This window comes from Bombus pyrosoma, linkage group LG11, assembly GCF_014825855.1.
Source record: "Bombus pyrosoma isolate SC7728 linkage group LG11, ASM1482585v1, whole genome shotgun sequence".
Taxonomy (NCBI): Eukaryota; Metazoa; Arthropoda; class Insecta; order Hymenoptera; family Apidae; genus Bombus; species Bombus pyrosoma.
The window spans coordinates 15,562,563-15,576,737 of record NC_057780.1 but is presented as its reverse complement, the minus strand read 5'-3'; the positions used below and the strand labels follow the sequence as shown (position 1 = coordinate 15,576,737).

Genomic DNA, 14,175 nt, shown 5'->3' with positions numbered 1-14,175 from the left:
GCTAGATGCACGGATGCATCGCGATGACTTCTTAGACGAGGTAATCCTTGCCGATCCGAACGAGCGTTCCTAGGTAATCGGAAACCGCGTTTACATAAGATTGGCGCTTTTACAAAGGCAAGCAGGAAACCGAGCAGATCGTTGCAATACGAATAGCTTTAGATACAACGAGCAATTGTTTCAGCTGTAGATATGTAGGTGATTTCGAAAGGCACCAGTGGGGCCGATCGAGACGAAATTTGGTGGATATCGGTGAGATGACATGGCAATTAAACGTTGTACAATTAGAAGTGAAATATAAAATCTTAACTTCAAAATGCATCAAATCATGCATTCGAACGATATAGATGTCTATATCTGTGATAGACGAGCAGAAGAGTATAGGTCAGAATTATTAATTCCGCAGGGAGGCATTTATACTATTCAAAGTGCAATGTAAGCCTAGCTATTATATTTTGGATATACCGTTAGAATCGCGGAAAAATTGAAATTTACTCGCATTGGTAGAATCATAAGGAAAAGAAAGTAACGTAGAGAATACTAGCGTACTTGTCCTGTTGACCAAAATTCGACTTATATGCCTTTTCATCAGAGATATATGAAATAGATACCGAATTTAAGGTTTTATACTTCGTGTCTTTTGTCTGGCACAATGATACCTACCAAATTTCGTCCCGATCTGCATTGGTAATAATATCCATTGTTTCGTCCTGCTTTTCTAACGAAGAAAGCTCCCCGAATCCCGCGTGCTTTCAAGCCTTTATATTAATGTTAATTTCGAGCCAAACTGCTCCTTCCTGATCTTTTGTTTCGATACAACACACGGAGAGTAGAGTACACTTTATATACCTGTAGACAAAATACATGCAAAGCTAAATAAAGCAAATATAAAAAAAGACTGCGTAATATTCCTGACGAATTATAAATTTCTACATGTTACGCGAATACCTCGGCTCCGATGTCTAAATCGCGCGCTATCGACGCGCCTATGGAATTTCCAGCTCAAGTTATGCCATCCATATACTACGTCAAGGTGGGAGACTTTTGACGTATATATTTGACGTAAATACGACGGAAAATCGTTCGAAACATATTTCTCCGACGTATTGGCGTACCAGCGTCTGTTTCTCTGGTAGGAAATCCTTACGCGTGGAACTATGTCTAGCCCAAAGTAATTAACACGTGCGTTCAGACGCATACCTCTGACGGTTCTAAAAATCCCCCACCTTTGAATAACCAGCCTCTCGCCGGTGTCAAATGATTAACCCTTTCGCTATCACGCGTTACACATATACGACGCACCAGTTGCCTTTCATAGCCTCAGCGTCACACGTATGTCACGCATTCTAAAAGCCGCTTGGATTGTGTCCACTTGTCATCTTCTATCGCTATATATGTAAAAATATATGTTATATCGTGTAAGACATTGAAAATTTGGAACTTGTACCGCGTACAGAGGCCTCTTCTTTAGTCGGCAATAGCGAAAGCTTCTGTTAACGATAAGTATAATATAGGTATTATGTGCTTTGCATTCGGTTGATTATCTTTCTAATAATCGATGATGCCTCTTTCCAATCAGCCGTTAATTCTAAATCTTTCACTATCGAAAGTAAGTAAACTCGCACCGCGACAATACACGTTTATCACAATGTACATAAATACATGTATAGTATAGAAGTAGGATCGATGTTTACATCCCCGGATGCCAACATCCGACTTTACGTATATCCTTCTGGAATCTACCGAGGCATTCGCGAATTTACACGGAATGCAAGATACAGGAAACTCCACGGTGGAATTCGTTAATCGAGGGTTTAAAGGTGTGCCACCCACGGTCTTCCTACCAAACTGGCACGATATTGTCTGGTCGCGTACAAATCGTGTTTTTTCGAGGATGTGACGCGTTACGCCGAGAGATAGCAGTGGTTTTCGGGCCAGTTATCGTAAAATTGCTCTCGTTTCGACGATGAGCTTGAATCGGAACCACTTTAGTTACCGGAAAATTGCATTTTTGCTTTCCATATTGCAACGCACAACGATCCCCGGTTTTTATCATCGACGAGGGTCGCGCCCTTTTTAAATTCGAATCGATTCACAGGAATAAATAAAAACCCCCGGAAAATGCAAATTATCGATGTCACAGCGTGTCAGAAAGTGCACGAGATATGTATAATGTATAACGCCAGAGATGGCGTTCGATAACGAACGATGCGCCGTGCAAATTACGAACGCTGATGACGATAAATCAAAGAAGGTGCCACAGCGTTCTTTCCTCCGGGCTTTCTAACTCTCGCGATTGTATAAGGTCGTGAATCGGATATTCGTCGATCTGGCGTTCATTTTCAGGCTATTGTTTCACAGCAGGACGAGGATCGAAGACGGGGTCGTCGTCGATCGCGATAACAGGCATCGTTTACAGGGAACGAGAAACGACGAATCATCCGGTCCACTATAATCGTCCACGAAATCGTCAGAGTTCCTGACGATGGAAAAAAATTCTATCGCCATGTTAATCGACGCGCAACGCCCGATTAAGTAGTTTCGGGCGATCGTCCATTCTTATCGTGGATAGATCGAACGAGAGTCGATTTCTTTAAGAGTTTCCGAGAATGGAAGAAACGACGTTCTTGTATCGGAGAGAACAGAGATCCGCCAGGCAGTCGTAAATCTCTTTTCCTCTGGCTGGTAAGTCGTTGTACGATCGGTATCACGACGTATCACGGGGGCGAGGTCGAATCCTCGTAGGAGGAAGTAGATGATCCGTGACGAAATCGTTCGCTGGTCTTCGACTGTGGTCGACGAGCCTACCCACGTAACTCCTTTCAGTGACACTGACTTTCGTATCGATTATGTAACAATTAGTTCACGATACCGGGCAAACTAGTTTCCTGTTCTAGATATGGTAACGGCTGGCCTGTCCTCGATCGAAAGAAATCCAAGGCGCACGATACGATCGCGAGGTAGCCGCGTTTCATCGCGTTCTCCTTACGATCCAATAGGCACAACGGTAGCAAACCAAGATGCATCCGTTCTGTGAACTAGTTCAACGTCCTTTCTCGTTGAAGAATTTCTTGGACAATTCCTCTGGTCACTTCTCCTCGTGGACCTATCGTTGTATTATGGATACCTTTTTCCCGGTTACAAAGAGAATTCTCCATTAGGAGAACGTGGCGTTTAAATCCTTGATAAAACCTGTATACGTACCAGGTTCATATGGATGCTCGAAGAACTCTCGAGGTTTGACGAGAAATGCTCTTATCCCGCTCTTCCATCCGGATCAAAGTTCATTTCCGACGATTTTCCAGCCAGTTCTCGCTCGCGAAGCGAAACACCTTCGACAAGGCCTGTCGCGAGATTTTCCTTATCGTGGTTGCTATAGAAAATCCTATTATCAGATAGGCGACGGGTTTGTTGAAAGAGAGCAAGGGAAGAAACAGAGGAAGAGAGAGAGAAAGAGAGAGAGAAGGAAGCGGCGGTGGTCGGCGCAATATGCCGAGCTACTTCGTCCGGAAATAATGTGGAAACGGCAAATATTATTTTAACCGTCGATTTATAGAGTGGGCCCGTCACTCTGACGAGAACCAAGCATTGTTGTTTCCTAACTTGTTTCAACGTTCGGCCGGCGCACGCGCGCTCCGCTTCCTTTCCAAGCCCGCTAATTATAAACAGCTGCGAGTCCACCATTTCTCTTCCGTCCGTTTCCGCAAAAACCCATCCGCCGCGATCGATGACGAGAGGTAAGAAACAAAGCAAACTACATACTCGATGTTCCGTTCAAAAATTCCTTCGCTTTTTTTCTTCCAAATATACACGAAAGGACGGGCGCGAATTTAAATCAACAGCGGAAATTTGATTAATATCAAGCGAACAGAGTTGCTCAAAACCGTGAATAATGATCGCGTTGCAAAGGGTGCGCTGCAAGCGTGCAAAAAGGAAACTTTATCGCGCGTAAAAATAATGCAGCGAGCAGAGGCTGTAAAAGAGTGGACGTCCAAATCCTTTAACGAAATGGGCTGCATAAAATCTGCATAAAGTACGTGTAGTTTGTAACGGGTGTAATTCACCCGACCGCGTATACGAACGACGAATAATAATTCATGCTTTTTCATAAATATAGCGAGCTCTGTGCAGGGACGTTCTCCGATCCGGTGAAAGACTGATGCAAATTCGATTTGTTTGTCATTTTAATTCTATTCATAACTCAAAAATTCTGCAAACGTTCCCCGGGCGAGAGGACGGCGCGCGTTCATAAGTTGAAAACTTGTACAACGCGTTTTAATTCGAAATTTCTTTTGTTCCGTATTTCGAAATACGCGCAAATGCGTATCGTCGATAATAATCAACCATTCATCGGAAATATCGCAAATTGTTGAGAACGATTTTGTTTTTGTTCTCCTCTTTAGTTTTTTTTTTCTCTGCGTGTTGTATTTGATCTGCCTGTGTCGTAATATACCGGGCAAACGAGCATAAATAAATAAACATACCTGTGTGTAAACAAACGTACGCATAATGTTTGATAGAATATCCGATCGCGTCAGAAACTCCAGTGGCAAAACAAAGCTGTGCTTTGAATTGTGGCCCGATTTGTCACGTCAGACTGTTCCGAGTTTCTTCTATCGTTTGATAAGAAAAAGCAAGGGAAAAAGGGAAACAGAAGTGTAATGAAATTGTTTTCGGCCGATGGTCGATCCGTAAGAGGACAAAAAGGTCGGTTCGCGAGCGGCACAGAAAATTAATAAGAATCACCGGGTCGTGAATAATTCTGCAAAGTTCGATCCTTGAAAGTTTAAAAGCTACTGACGAAGAAAAAGCGTGGAGAAGTTTCGAGAAGCCGACAACTTTACCGAAGCGATCAGCTCTGATAGAAATATTTCGATCCACGAAAACTCTTACGGTTGAACTGGGAATCGAATACTCGAATATATTCAGAAGTACTAGAGAAGAGGGGACAGGAGGAGGAGCATCGTTTAGCTAATAGACATCTTATCTTCGTAGATTAATAAAATATACAGGTGAAAGAGAATAACGAGCAATCGGACTGGTTCGATCGACACAACAAGTCATTCCTCTAGCGAAAGAAAGAAAAAAGAAAAGAAAAACGGTTGGCTAGGCAAACAAAAGAGACAAAGATTAAATCATTGGAACAAAATGCTGAATTTTACGGAAGCATACATCTTTCGTAAGTCTACATACATCTACCGAATTCTGTGCGTCTGACTCACCAAAGGAATTAAAGATGCGCTCTTTATCAGAAAATTATTTACACTTATATATAATACGATTATTACTCGTGCACGTTTAAAGGGAATTAAACGAACGAAAACATCTTACAAATCTCGGGATAAAACTGCAGCAGAGCTTTATTTTCTCAACGTCAAGAAAATAGCGGTCATTATTAATACTTATGTACGAGATATTCACTGACAAATGCATATATTACAAGAAGAAAATGTCATAATTGCCGTATTTTTTGGTACATAATTGCCGAATATTTTTGGTACATTAACGCACATATTGTTAAAGCGTAGCACAATTTAGTCGCTTTTGTCTTTATCAAGAAAATAATGTAATTTTTGGAACATTGTATTTTATATTTCTTTTTTTACTTCCTTTTTTTTAATAACGGTGAAACCGAATAAATTACGCTAAATGTTAATAATATACGCGTTAATGTGCACAAAGAAATTCATAAAGCTAACGTTTCAAATGTAACATATTACATATAGAGAGTGTATGCAAAGCTTTATGACCAACTGTATACAGAGGTTCCGAGATTCTTGCGTTATTTAATCTACGAATAACTCAAGTTGCACGTACATACAGCAGAATATTTGGTCTATCGAAATGGGAACACGGTTTCCGTGCTTTCAACGTACCACACGCTATTCGTTTTTACGTTTCAAAACTGCTAACAGCTACTCGAAGGATCTAATAAGAGCTTCTTTACTGCTTTCATTTCTGCAGCAAAATTGCTTCGCCGCCTGTAACAATGTCCAGCTACCGATTTGATTTTTCTTGCACGCGTTTCCCTCCCATGGGAAAAACTGTGACACGTTCGCCCGTCGTTTCGCCTACGATAATTGCAATATTACTGGCTCACGCGTCGCGAAAACTCTCTCGAGAGATAAACGATCATACGAAACGCTTCTTTCTCCTTGCATCGTCGACAATTCTACGTTTCACCTGAACCAACATTTGATTCGCTTCAAAGAGTAATTGAAAGTAATTACTTCACTGGAACCTCGATATTTCACTGACGAAGAACCGTGCGTAACACAATAGGAAAAAAGGACACGCGATCGCATGCTAAGACCGAGCAACGTTTATCGTTCTCACTGTGCAACGTCGGTTATCCGACCATCAATTATCTAAACCCCCAATTACACGGAAGCCAGTCTCGCGACTGTTAATTATCCAGATGCACGATTAGAAAATCTTGCAATTTAGATATGGAAACGCATTTCTATCTACACGTACAGATACGATGTACGCAGATGCCGACTTATTAACCTAAAGTGTTCCCCGATTTGCACGCACGATCAACATTATGATTTGTGTAATTTTAAATTTATGCGAGGAACGCGATCATACGCGTGAAACTGAAAGGGAGAGACCGGTTATTCTGAGGAGAACAGCAGGCCTGCTTTTAAAATTCATTGATAGGGACGCATAAACAAAGACATCGGCGGCCTATTAATTCATAGGCATGAGAAAGTATGAATCATGCGCCACAAGTCATTCATTTTGAATATACAAGGTAATTTCGGCGCTCCAGCCGATGAAATCGGATCTCGTTTTAAAAATTACTCGAGACAGTAATTTCCTTGGAATGTAGAGTGGCAACAAGAAAGAGCCAATTTAAAGAGAACTGGTTTTACCTTTATAGATTAGACTACCTCTATTTAAACCTGCTACGTTCCTTCGACCATTTTCGATACAATTACGTTTCTTTTAAAGTTAAAAACTACCTTCGGTTTGGAGAAAATATAAAAAGGGAAGGTTTATCTGTACGCGTCATTGCTTGTTCCAGTTTCATGCTGAACATCGTGAAACATTGCATGTTCTTTCCGCTTGTTAAAATGAGAGCAAGATTGAAATATAAAAATTCGAAGAACGTAACAGAATTATGAGACGTCATCGAAGGAAATTTTGTTTGTTCCACCCCGTGGAATCAAGGAACCTCGCGCAATAGAACGTATAGATATCACCGAGGGCATCCCTGAAGGCGAGGCGCGTCATTAGAGACATGACGAAACAACGTCTCTGGAGAAACGTTTGACGTGTTCCCGATGAATCGCGGCACATGAAACCAGAGCACAGAGGCTCACAAAGCTCTCGCGAGCGATTTCTCATTCATCTTCGGCGAAGCTTCATAAATATTCTCGAGCTTCACGGATATTGTGCACGTGTGTATCCATTGCCGAGTTCTCATCCGACTTGGACAAATGAACCGGTGGAATTTCGTGCCACGGCTACCCATTCGTTCTTTCTTCTCTGTATACGCATCGACCGACGCGAAAGGCCACCCTAAAAGCTCTATCCAGCTCCTTCGTGGAATCACCGCTTTTCGAAATTCGTTCGACACGACGCGCACGATTGTCGCGACAGTTTATGCAGCGTGTGTTATGAGTCTCCCCTGCGTGTATGTCACCCTCGATCTTCACAGGCGTATCCTGTCGATTCGACGCGTCCATTTCACGCGTTGCTTCCAGCTTTTAAGTTCGACAATCTGTTCGATCGACTAAGAGCGTGCAAAAAAGAGAGAGAGAGTGAAAATCGATCGTGGAAAAGGAGAATCCGTCTGATAGCTCTGAGATAATCGGCTCGATTGCAATTAAAAATGCACAACACTGTAAAGAGCCATCTATCGATCAATCTACATCGAATCGAACGAGAGGGAAAGTATAATAATATCTTCTTTTCTCAGCTTTATCACCTCTGGCAATAACGATAAAAGAGGAACTGTCTAGATTAGTACGCAATCTATCCTTGGAAAAAGAATTCCAAAAAAAGAGGGAAGAAGCATCAAAGCGTATTATTATATTTATTATATCTCGATAAAATATTCTTTGTGATATCCTAGCTAGGAATTGCCTCTGAGAGTGGTTCACAGTGCCGTGACGCTTTGTCCGAAGGGATATTATCGGAATCTTTTTTCCAAATAGTCTTCTTCTCGGAATTATTAGCAATAGGTAATATTGCATAATAAATAAATGTAACAGGGAGAAGATGTTCGGTTATGGCAAGCTGCAAGACCTTCCGTTGCTAGCGACGAGACACTCGATACCGAGATACCACGGTGACATTCGATACTAATAATGTATTCTATATCAGGACGGAATCAATCGGATAAAGTAGACAAGGAGGGAATGCAACATTGCTCGTCGAATGCTGACTCGCGAGCAAAACCTGTAAGCCGATATTGCACGAACCGACATAATCGGAACCGACAACGACGGTTAAAATGTTAAACGTTGCACTTTCGTATTCCTCGAATTCGCACCGCACGCGAGCAACAGAAGAAATAATTGAAGAAACGAGATTCCCCGAAAGCTTGATTGTAATCTCGAAGCAAGCAGAAAATGTGGTGGCAGATCGCTGTAACGTGTAGTAAAATCGCAAGAATTTCGCACGCTGCTAAATACATACACGCGTGTACCTATTACCTGAGCAACTGTGTTCGAGAGGCTGAGAACGCGGTTTCGAAATATGCTCGAGCGTTAAACATTCGCGCAGCAACAAAGCGCAAACGTATTCCAATTAGAGTAACAAGATGGCAAAAAAAAAAAAGCAAAGAGAAATTCACCGTTTTAACGGGCCATTACTAATTTCTGCGCCGTGTAACTTGTTCCTTCGTGGTCTTTACGCGAGGATGAAAACGCTTTTGGGTCAAGAAGACTGGATTAAATTGAAGGACGCTCATAGGCTAAATTTAGGCAAGGCAGAAGAAATCGAGCCCGACTTCTCCTTCCGCTTCCATTACCACAGACCACGATCGCGACACACGGCTGACGATTTTGCAAAACTCGAATGTCTTCGGTTAGGCGTACACCCTCCTGCCTCTCAAGAGTCCGTACTTTTTTTGCCTCCGGAGCAACCACCTCGCGATTCTGCGGTGTAAGCATCGGCTTCACCAATTTATTGCGCTTAATTTTCTTTCGTAATTTTCATTCGATGATTTTTACTGCCGCTATCGCTTCGTTCTTCTGGTCGCCAGCTACGTACCGTAAACGCCGGATACTGCAATACGTAAGAAGAAAGGGAGGAGTCGTTGCTGTTACCCATCGATTAGCGCGGCAAATTTAAACATACAGTGGAACTCCATTTATCTGAACTTGTCGAGGAACGGACAGTTTATATAATCGGAGTTCGCTCGTTTTCTCCACTACCTATTATTTTTCGTTCACACAATAGAAGAAGCTCACGTTCAGATAAATGGATTCGATCGGCAAAAGTTCAGTTACTCGGGCATTAAACGAAACTTGGCGCAAAATAACTGCAGTTCGGATATATGGAATCCTGCTATACATGCACGTACGTGTCTTTCAGCGAATAAACGATCACGATCGAACATACGCAATTTAGAAACGTGGCTGCTTCGAATCGGTAATTTCAAAATAATTCCATTGCACGATATGGATGATTCTACTTGGGCGCTATGACGAGAAAACGTTACCGGTGTACAAAGTCTAAGCATGGATTACTCATTTCGATTGCGAAAGTAATAGAACGGCCACAGCGTCGTTTGTTAGTCCGATACGCGAAGCTGGAAGCCACCGATCGAACATCGCCATCGCGTGTATAGTATTTTAACCCCGTTGAAATTGTAATTCTTCCGTAATTTCTCGCGGCTTCGGAATATGCCGCTTAACGAGACCGGATCTCGAGCAACGGTTCAAGGTAAAAGTTCACTGGCCTCGTCAAAGGAACTATAACCTGCAAAGTAAATGGAAGAGGTGATCCGCCTTCGAGCCTTTCTGCCTGCGCGCTCCCTCGAGGGAGTAGAAGCAAAGAGAACTTACAGGGGGTCTAAGAAAACTTCTTCTGCCGTCGATGTAAAGTCAAAGCCCAGGTTCGGTACTTAACCGATCGATGGAAATTATCGCTCACGGCGGGCCGTTCGCGTGTCGAACAATACGAATGTGTATGTGTGCGCATGTGATGTAAGCGACGATCAGACGACAGCTAGAGAAAAGTTGCCTCGAGGATCGGGTGACGCGTCCATTGTTTTGCATTTCGCGAACGATCGATCGATTCATTTATCAAGATGTATGGTGACGTAAGATCGCGTTACATTCCGTACGGTGCAACGGCCTTGAAACTCGCAATCACGTATTCAAGAGGCCGTGATGCAGTTTGCTGGAAGTGCAGTTAGGCAAACGAGAGACTTTTCTAAGAAACTTATTGCGTTGTTGTACTTTGATCGAGTGCGCCGGAGGAACAATGCACCGCTGATTGGGAATGGCGTGCTCGTTTTTCACGATGTTTCTAGCAGCATGCGAGAAGAGGTGCGCTTATTCCAATGAAAAACGAGAAAAATCCTGTTGCCGTCGGCTATTTACTTCCATAAAATAATATAGAGTATATAGCATATAGCAAACGCTATCTAGGAGTAGCTTGAAACACCTTGACTGGGAAGTCGCTTTCTTCGCTTATCAAGAAGCGCCTTGATTTTCCCTTTCAGGGAAGTATATACATGCTGATGGAAAGAATTTTTCCAAACTAACTTAATTTCTTCGTGTTGGATTTCAAAAAAGAGCTCGCTCGAAAACTATCTCATTGTAATTCGTTCGATGTAAAGCCGGCATCATTCTCCACTCGCTAAACTAGCTTAGCTCGACTCGAAATTTCAAGTATTTCTGTGCATTTCCAGCTCTGTGCTATAGCGTAGCGTAGTTGGTTCGCTCGCAACGAGAATAAAAATCACGACGCGCATCCCGTGCAGCGTGAAAAAGCTAGCGTTAGAAGGAAATCGGTAACGATCACGTCTGGCCTCGTTTGCGCCGACTTACCAGCCTCTTGGCTAACTCGATACACAAGTTGCTTCTTCACAAGGCGGCGCGCGTATCCATAACTCGCGGAATAAAATCTCCCGCTAATTTCAGGAAGAACGCAGCCCCGAGAACGGTAGCGTCGTCGAGGGGAACTACGCAATTATTCGTTCGTTGCTGTTCGACTTGCCAGCATGGTTTTCCCTTTCTTCACTCTCCTCTTTTCGCTTTTGTTTCCGTAGCTCTCGGTAGCCGCGTTAGTCTTCCATTAACGCTCATTAACATGCCGTGTGCAGATTTAACTGGAACATCGATTGCGACGCGGCGGCTTCGAAGCCTCCCTCTATCTCTGCAATGTGTTTCTAAACGAGGAAACGGGGGAACGGTTAGAAAACGGTCGTTGCTTCGGCTCCCATCCCCGATCTCCACCCTTTTGCATCTCGACCACCCTCGACCCTCGACCCTCGACTCTCCTACCATCGCTGCCATCATTAAGAGAAACGTATCTCTTCGTACGTCGCGCAGAGTCGAATCAACTTCCCTTTGTTTTCAAATAATTTTCATTCACCGTTTAGATATTGCTGTGAAACATTTACGAAATTTATTTCAACGTTTCGGATCCGATTGTAATTCAACGAGCTCGTTGCTCACTCGGATCTCTTGTCGCGACCAAGACGACCGGGACAGGTCGTCGTTCTACACCGTAATGTGGACAGGGGCAAACGCATTTTTCACAGGATATTGCGGGCAATAAAGAGCTAGAGTTCGTAAAACCGAAGACAGACGCAAAGACCGATTTTCAACGGGCCTGGAAAAGGTAAACAGGCAAGGCAAAATGCATCGGGTCATTTTGAGTACGGCTTAATTTCCGTGCAAGCCGTTCGGCCGGATTAAATTTACAGCTTTTGGAAAATCCTGGCACGAACGGGCCACGTTGCAGGTTTGCTTAACGACACGCTCGCTTATAACGGCAGTAAACTCGTTTATCGCCTAAATACACGCGCCACGGCTGACGGAATTAACGTCGAACGGTACATTCCGGTAATAAGCGGGACGCACTTATGTCGGGGAAATCGTCGGAGAAAGCGATTATTACGATAACGCGGCTCGATTTCAATTTCAATCGGCTAATAACGGCGATTAATTGAAACGAAGAGGAGCCACTGTTTCGAAATGAATAGCCGGTAATTATCCAAACAACCGGATCGCGATCGAGGATGCTCCACAGTCATCCTTTTGAAATCAATTACCTTGCAGGTTGCGCAAGCTTGTCTCTGCGAAAGGGCGCGTTCGTTCGTTTCGCTGTTGAATCAACCGTGTATCGCGACTGCATCGCCATGTGAATTTTAAAACGGTCAAATGGAAGTTAAACAGAAGAATAGGGAGGCAGATTCTTGCGAGAAGAAACGACGAAGTTGCAGGTTGTAACGTTCGTTGTGTAAATTGCGGCAATGTTTCCGCGATAATATTATCGAGATACGCGCAGCTTCCGTTTGAAAATTCCCACAAGGAAATCATTTTCATTCGATCAGCCGAAAGGGAGCGATTCAATTTTCCGCTGAATCGAGACAGTTTCGATTCGTTGATGGAATTTTAATAAGACGAGCATAGTGTTGGTAATTAATCCGAATATAGTTGAAATCGACGGGAATCGATGCGACGCGATCGAAATTTACGCATTTTGGCCCTTTCCAACTCCGCCCAGTTCTTCGGGCCATTTTCCATATAATCGTGTTTTTCTAGTCTTAACGAATGTTCTCAGTTTCAGAAAAACGTGATGGTATCGTTTTTTTTGATATTACGGTACAATTTCTCTTAAGGCATTAAAAGTGTCTTCTGCTTGCCGAAGCAAGAGTGAAATTAAGGTATACAAATTCGAGCATCGCAGTAGGGTTGGTCTTGCCAATTCGTGCGAAGAACGCGCGTTTCAAATCTTTCGAAAGTTCGTACGAGATATGAAATCGGAATAATATTAATTTTCCATCCGTGACCGTACGCTATTCCATCGCGTTCGAATAACTTGAGTGAGAGTTTAGAAGGTCAATCGCGTCGACAGCGCGCGTTCTCGATCGGCCAACGATACGCAATTATAAAGGATATCTACTCGAAAACATTCGACAAATAAATCGGACTGAAACGCTGGAAAGACAGGTGAAAAACTTCATCTCGTTTCTAAAAACGAAATTACCAATTGTCCCTTTTGCCGCGGGTTCGAGATACCCAGTGTTGCGATTTAACGGCAAAGCGAGGCCGAAACGAAAGACAATTTGTCCGGACTCGCGATAGTGTGTACAAAAGAATCGAATTCCACGTTTCTCGATAAAACGTGTGCACGTTCAAATTTATATCTGTTGGCTCCGGTATCGGCGGAAAATAATAAAACCGTACAATCGCAAATTCGAAAGCGTGTAATAACGCGCGTTCGATTAATCGGTAAACGGCTCTCCAACGGAAGCGATCTCGATCGCTCGTACCTTATACTCGAGAAGATATTTATCTACACGTAACGGACGAAATAAATTTCTCAGTCACTCTCTATTAATTTAACCCTTTGCGGCCCGTGATATTTTCGAACTTCCATTGCAGATGATGTCCAGATCATTGTCGCCAAGACGGTACTGTATAGTTTTCCACTGTTACGATATTTCAGCAGCAAACTAGTAAAATAACATACCTATATATGGGTGCATATATATTATTATTATTTATTTAGTCCGTGCCTCTCGGCTTTGGACGAACTTTCAGCTTCCTTTACAGCCCTTTATTGCGCTAATCACATTCTTACCTCTAATCTAAAACTAATGCTTACGATCTATTTCCACTTATGCCTACAAATTATTGCAACTTGATCCTACACGCTATTGCCACTTTGGTCTTTTTGCCTCCTTGCTGTGCTACCTTCCTGTCCTTCCACCCCTTCTTGTATTGCCTTTACCCTTCTTTTCTCTATTATCGCTCTCAGGTCCATTAGTCCTTCCCCAGTCGCATTCAATATTTTTTCCATTTCCTTTGCTCCTCCTGTTATTTCACATTCTTCTAGTACATGTCTCAGGTCCTCTTCTTCCCATCCACATAATCTGCACCTTCTTTCTTCCTCCTCTTTCCAATGTTCTTTCGCTTTGGTCTCGTTTCCACACCTGAATCTGGCTATGATTTTTCTGTCCTTCCACTTCATCCTCCCTTC

General features: G+C 43.0%; 1 protein-coding gene across 2 annotated transcripts in view; it reads right to left on the bottom strand.

Moving 5' to 3' along the window:
- LOC122572407 (leucine-rich repeat and immunoglobulin-like domain-containing nogo receptor-interacting protein 3) overlaps positions 1-14,175 on the bottom strand; it is a 40,242-nt gene that overhangs the window by 19,682 nt on the left and 6,385 nt on the right. The window contains exon 1 of one of the 2 annotated variants that reach the window (XM_043737341.1): positions 3,205-3,369. The exons of the other annotated variant lie outside the window; for it this stretch is intronic. The gene's annotated coding sequence lies outside the window, so the exon portion shown is untranslated. Of the gene's footprint in view, positions 1-3,204; positions 3,370-14,175 lie in introns of those variants that run through there. 2 annotated transcript variants of the gene reach the window in all.